This window comes from Spinacia oleracea, chromosome 6 (assembly GCF_020520425.1).
Source record: "Spinacia oleracea cultivar Varoflay chromosome 6, BTI_SOV_V1, whole genome shotgun sequence".
NCBI classification, from domain to species: Eukaryota; Viridiplantae; Streptophyta; class Magnoliopsida; order Caryophyllales; family Amaranthaceae; genus Spinacia; species Spinacia oleracea.
In genome coordinates this window covers 56,177,728-56,184,423 of record NC_079492.1, presented here as the reverse complement: position 1 = coordinate 56,184,423, position 6,696 = coordinate 56,177,728, and the positions used below count along the sequence as shown (strand labels likewise).

General features: G+C 36.3%; 1 long non-coding RNA gene across 1 annotated transcript; it reads left to right on the top strand.

The window, feature by feature from the left end:
* Window positions 1-1,449: 1,449 nt before the first annotated feature.
* Window positions 1,450-4,757, top strand: LOC110777035 (uncharacterized). The gene is made up of 4 exons (XR_002530307.2): window positions 1,450-1,611; window positions 1,715-1,763; window positions 2,539-2,869; window positions 4,372-4,757. It is a non-coding gene; the product is annotated as an uncharacterized lncRNA (long non-coding RNA).
* Window positions 4,758-6,696: the final 1,939 nt, after the last annotated feature.

Sequence of the window (6,696 nt, the reverse complement as noted above, 5' to 3'; positions counted from 1 at the left end):
CGGATCCGGACGTGCTGTGGACTATCTACGGAGGGACGACACTTGGAGTCCTAAAGACTTGTTCTTGTTCGGTTCGGGCGCAGCTAGGGAAGGCACGCAACAAAGAGTATGCATCTAAACTATGCTATATGATTATGTGTAAATAATATGTATTCCTGGCTTAATGGTTGTTTCCGCATGATTTATGAATTGTCATATGTATCATAACCTAACACTTTTCTCGCCTCCTCTCCAGGTGCCGTTTTGTTCAATTCGTTTTTTCAGTTCTGTGCTTCGTATTAGGTTTTGTTCAACTTGTTTGTTCAATTCGTTTTAGGGTTTGTTCTATTCGTTTGTTCAATTCGTTTTTAGGGTTCAATTCGTTTTTAGGGTTTGATCAATTCGTTTGTTCAATTCGTTTTTAGGGTTTGTTCAATTCGTTTTTAGGGTTTGTTCATAGATAAAGATGGCACTACAAAAAAGTAGGCTTGGGCGACGAGTTAGTAATGTATGGGCGACGGAAATTATGTTTGTGTAGACACCTACTTTTGTCCCCATTCCCGAAAGGGAAAGGTTCGATGATGAAAACATAAATCTCCACTTGACAACGCATCTCCTATAAAATAAACGAGTCTCAATTCCCCTTTTCATTTCACCCGAAACCTGCTATTTATGGAAACCTGCTAAAAATAGTAACTGCCGTAAAAGGGTAGCTTCTAAAAGTGGCAAGTCGATCATAAAAGATAGAAACCTGTCAGAATTAGGTGTTGCACTCCAACATAAATCCTAAATGAGATAGAAAACTGCAAGAATCCTATTCCTAATATGATTCGGAAAAAAGAGTTACGTATTACATAAAATCCTAACGAGCCTAGAGTTCGTAACGGGCCCAGACGCATTCCGTCATGAAATTGATACGCACTAAAAGACTCGATTAAGTCTCAAACACTACGGATTTCAGGAATCCGAATCTAACTAAGAAAACAGCCCAAACATCAATTTCAACGCCCAGCCCTGGGCGCTGAAATTGCATGGGTCCTATTTTCAACGCCCAGTGCTGGGCGCCGAAATCTTTGACGCCCAGAGCTGGGCGCTGAAAATACCTGGGTACGTGTTTTTTCCTAATTCTTTGTGGATTAGAACTCTGCAATTCTATCTTTCCACGGACTCTTCCCTATAAATACAGTCCCAAATTCGACGTGAAAGGAACACACACAATTCATATTCTGAGTATTGACTCTAACCCCTATCCTAAGACTCACGCTGCGAAATTGTTCACGCGTTCTGTCGCAATCGATCCATAAATCGAACAGAACGTATCCTGTCCCATAATTGAGATTCGTTAAATAAAAAGGAGAAATAGCAAAGTCAAAGTGGTTAGTTTTCTGAGAACCGTGACGCACCTCTCAAGGGTGTGTCGTAATGTACCCCTTCTCGATGATTTAATTGCTTTCCTCGCCCTTTTTATGAACTGTTAAACTAACTAAATCTGATTGTTCTATCACGCACAAACTGTGTAACTCCTCCCGCTCTCTCTTCCGGATTCACATCCCTCTCCTTCCCCCTTTCTCTTCCGGATGTGAATCCGAGTGCTACATTTCTCCGATGTTTCTTCTTCACGGAAATTACCAGGTAAATTATTGAGAATTATAAATTCATTGTTTTATGTGAACTTAAAGAGAGATTGAACACTCAATCCCTAAATTAATTCATTTAAAAAAAAAATTACATTCAGGGAGGTTGGTGGATCGGCGGCTAGGTCGGTGGCACTGCTCTTCTTCGAGGTTCTTATCGATATCCATAATCGTTGTTTGATTTTTTGATTGAAAATTCAATTTTTGTTTACTTTCCTATAATTTAAGTTATTTTGGGTTGAATTTGTTGATTTGTTGGTTGAATAAAGTTTTGAAAAATTATCAAGTTCAGTTATTGTGTTTGAATTTCGTTGTTTCATAATTTGGATTTCGATTTGTGTGGTATTTTAGGTTCACAAGTTCAATTTTATAATTGAAGGATGAATTATATAAGTTAATTTTTTTCATACGGAGTACTAATCTACAAATGGGGGTCTGCTCTCAAGGTCAGCTGGGATTTTTTTTTCTTATTGTTGCATTGCTGAATTTCTAATCTTTCTATCTAAGATTAGCTTTTTGAATGATAAAAGAGAAAATATCGTTGCACGAGTTAAACTTATGCTCCATTGCTGCTATTATTGAATCATCAACTCATCATTTATCTAATGAGAGTATCTGAAGCCTGAAGATTGAACTAATATATTGTAAGACTGTACGAATATGCCTTGATTGTGGTGGCTTAGTAGATTTTTAGGTGCCTGGTTAACATCTATTTAGGTTTTGTGATAGATTTATGTATCCACATCATTTTATTGACGGGTTTATAATCTTAATATACTCTCTGGATTGCTTAAATATCATTTCTATTGAATCATGTCTAACAAAGACATTATCCTAGATATTTTTCCTGCTTCGCAAACAACAGTGGTATGAACCAAGATGCCAAACATAAACTAAGCTTTACCAATGTGTTGCTACTTGCTAGATATCTCCGCTTTACCAATATTCCACAGTCTGATTCACCTTCATTTCACATGTGGAATTGTGCAATCAAGTACTCGAGTCCCTAGTTGTTTGTCTAGTAATCTCAAGAGCCTCGAGATGTTGAAGATGGAGCCTGATGATGGCATGTTTTGTTTTTCTATATATTCAATGAAGCTGATGGTGCAACTGAAGAGTTTCTAAGCAGCTTGATTCAGGGCACAATGGAACATGGCCTTGGAAAGGAAATAGCTATCCAGAGAGCCTGGTGGATTTTTCTCCAACTCCAGGACATCCTTTGAATGTTTGCAGCTAGTGCAAAGTAAAGCATGAAGGTAATTTCCCTTGCACTGTTGGGTTTCGGCTCAGCTGGACATATTGTTTTGCATCTTCTCTTCACGAATATATATGAGCTTTGGTTCTTAAAATATTGAAGTTTCTTAGCTGCAGTTATGATAAAAATCATTTCCTCTAATGTGATGATGATAGATATAAACTCGGTGCACTGAGTCATAATTGAAGCTAGCATTTCCTCCAATCTGTTATTGAAGGTTTTATCCAATTGCAAAATTCAACTAAATTATTTGGAAGCACAATTAAAATGTCATGTGGAGGAGAGTTATTTGAATTAAAATGGGTTGATTTCCCCCCCTCAAGATCTCTTCGTCAATAATAGTAGTAATCACGGTTCGTCTTTGTTTGCCTTGTTAGTTTGTTACTGTTTTTCCTTGTTGCTGATCCAAGGACTTTAATTTGCCTTGTTGTTACGACAATTACAGTTTCTTAGACTCTTAGGGAGGAATACAAATGTATAATATACTCTATTTTTATTGCACCTTTTTCTTTTCAATGAATTCTGCACAGCTGATGAAACCAACAACTAGTAATTAATTTCCTTTCCCTGCCTTTCTTTTCCATGCATTTACTTCCTACCAAACAAGTCTTAGAAGTCTGAAAAGTACAGTGAGAATTTACTATTGTTTAGAGGCTGCTCTTTTACTCAAGATCTTTCAATTAACCACTTCATTATAGTCCATGTAAATGTTCTGTTGATGTCTTGATGAATCTGGGATGGAGTTTTCTGCAAAGACTGTTTCTGCACTGTGATTGTATACTTGAGTTATTTCAAATTCAGATGGTATCTAGACCAGGCACTAGTTTACTTTGATTAGAATTATTTTTCATTCAAGTTGATATGCCTCGAAATTCCACCCACTAAAAGTTTCGTAACATCTACAGCTAATGTCACTAGGTACCTTCAAATTCATCTAGTTCACTACTAAAGCCAAACCAATGCCTCTACTAACTAGTGGTGATGATTAGTAGTCTGATGCCGCTGTTTTTATGCTACTATTTTTTGCTAGGATAAATTTTTTGCGCGATCTCCATTCCTGATTGCAATGATTTGAGGCCTGTTTTAACTAGGAAACTCCTCTGTGCTTGTGTTTGGTTTGTATTTGTATGGTATGTAATATTTGGATGCTTGAAACTACGTGAGCTAATTTCCATTATGTATTATATTCCATTTTTTTTTGTAAAGTATTATCTTACAGTTCTAATAAATTGCAAATTTTATTTTGATATGAACCCTAATTTTGAAGATACTGACATTAATTTTGATATGTATGCTTCAGAAAATAAAACAAATTGAATATTGAGTTTTAAGCCTTCAATGATTATCTTTATGTTGTGTATTGTATTTGAGAAATAAACAGAAATTTGTGAGCAATTACCATCTACATATACTTGAATCGTCCATGAATTATATGCTAAAGATTAGATTTGTTATCATATTTTTAATCACAAAAGTACCTAATTTGGCGTATTATCTTATCAGGAACAATGGGTCAAGAACATCTTCCTAAATTGGGCCGAGGAGCACCATTTGAAGTATGATCGAGCATTCAAGTTTTATGTAAGGGAATACAGTTAAACATAATAACATGTGCGGAACAATCCCCAAAGCTAGGAAACATGTATAAAGCACAGATTAAGCAAACTTACATTCGAAGCGTGTTTTCCACAATAATCTGTCAACGAACACGAACAAAGAACTCCACTTGTCGTTCCTCTACTTGGTTCACCGACACGATCAGATCCGTCTTGATTATCGTAGCTTAGACAATTGATCAAGATACTTTGCCTTTTGGGATGAACACACTATGGAGGCACAGAGTGAATTAGGGTTCTCTGTTTTCTCCTAGGGTTGTGTGTATTGTGTTATGATTGTACTTAGTTGGAAAATAGGTTGTAAGGTTATTTACATAACCTTACTAACCGACCAAGCCAAGAGGCAAGGCCGGCTAGCAAGCCCGCAAGCCAAAACACACGGACACGCACAGCCAGTGGGCTGTGGGTCGCGCTGCTGCTGTGTCGTGGTCTCGGCCCGCATGCACGCGCACAGCTCCGCGCCACAAGGGCCTCGCTGCTGGTGCGTTGCTTTGCTTGCTCGCCTAGTCGTGTGCGCGCCCATGGACCTCGAGTGCTTCGTGCACTCGGCTCGTGGGCCGCTCCTCGTACTCGCGATTAAATATATATTTCCGATATATTATTTATCAATTCGTATACGACGAATCACCGTCGTATGATACGATTTATTCGTCTCGCCTAGCTTACGAATATTCGCGATACGATATACGATTCCGACGCAAGTTCGTATCGTATAATACATTTCCAACTTGAAGCCCGAAAAGCTATTAAATGAATGTCCGATTCATTTAATCTGGTGATCTGTTACGTGTCATTGGTGTGACCTTGTAGGTTCAGTCAAGAGTAAGTTGTGAGTTCAATATCCATTATAACTCACTGATCGGAAGCATTGCTCCAGCTAGCTGTTCCGATCACTTGATCTCACTGAATTAATTGTTCGCAATTAATCTGAACCTTGTTATTAGACTTAATGCACATTGGGTGAAGGACATATTTCCTTCAATCTGCCACTTGTCATCCAGACAAGTGTGAATCTACATTCCTTTGTCACTTAGTGTTACTTACTGAACATAAGGTAAGATCCAAGCCATCCTTATTAGGTCCAGAAGTGTTTCTCGGATTACAGAGTTCAACTGTCAAACTTTTGCAGAAGGTTAAGCCTAACCATTCTGAGCACGACCATGCATTTTACAGTATCTAACTCTCCGAGAGGCCTTGTTACACAACAACACCATATCCTATCAAAGATAGGAGGACAATCCATTCTTGCAATCTATGAACACTCACTTTGATTCATAGTACGTCCAATAACTGCTTTTATAGCCTCCTTTTACGGTGCGACGTTTAGCTAGTATCAAAGCGAACTAATTCTCAAACGAGCAGACATAATCGCTCATGTTTTGAGGAATGGTTCTAATCACCATTAATGAGAACTACTTATGACATGACTTTAATCTCTTAAAGTGTTCTCATGGTCAATCCGATACAAGATCCAATAAGTATCTATGCAAATGATTTCTGACATCTAGTCCATCTAGTTCAAGAAACAGAACTATGAAAAATAAGATTTCTAATTTATTTTTGAATTAATAAAACGAGTGCCGCATAGATATTTTAATTAATTAATTACATATATATACACCCCATAAACCTAAACTAAAATTCATCCAAAATCAAACACTAATATAAAACAAAATTCAATTCAAAATCAAACACTAATCAATATTAGAGGGCTACTTAGGAAATCTAATGGTTTCGGCTAATGAAAAATAAGATTTCTAATTTATTTTTGAATTAAAAAAATGAGTGCCACGTAGATAATTAATTAGGTGCCACAAAGATTCCCTTAAAAAAGGTATAGATATTTTAATTAATTAGTTACTAATATATACAACTCCATCCAAAATCAAACACTCTAATAATTAAAAAATAAATCTAAAATAAAATTCATCCAAAGTCAAACACTAATGTAAAATAAAATTCAATCCAAAATCAAACACTAATCCAATATTAGAGCACCACATAAGTAGGAAATCTAATGGTTTTGGCCAATGAAAATAAGATTTAGAAATTATTTTTGAATTTAGAAAAAGTCGAGCATCACGTAGATAAATAATTAGGTGTCACGTAGATATTTTGATTAATTAATTAATAATATTACGCATATACAATTTCATCCAAAATCAATCATTTTAATAATTAAAAAAAAAATCTAAAAAGAAATTCAATCCAA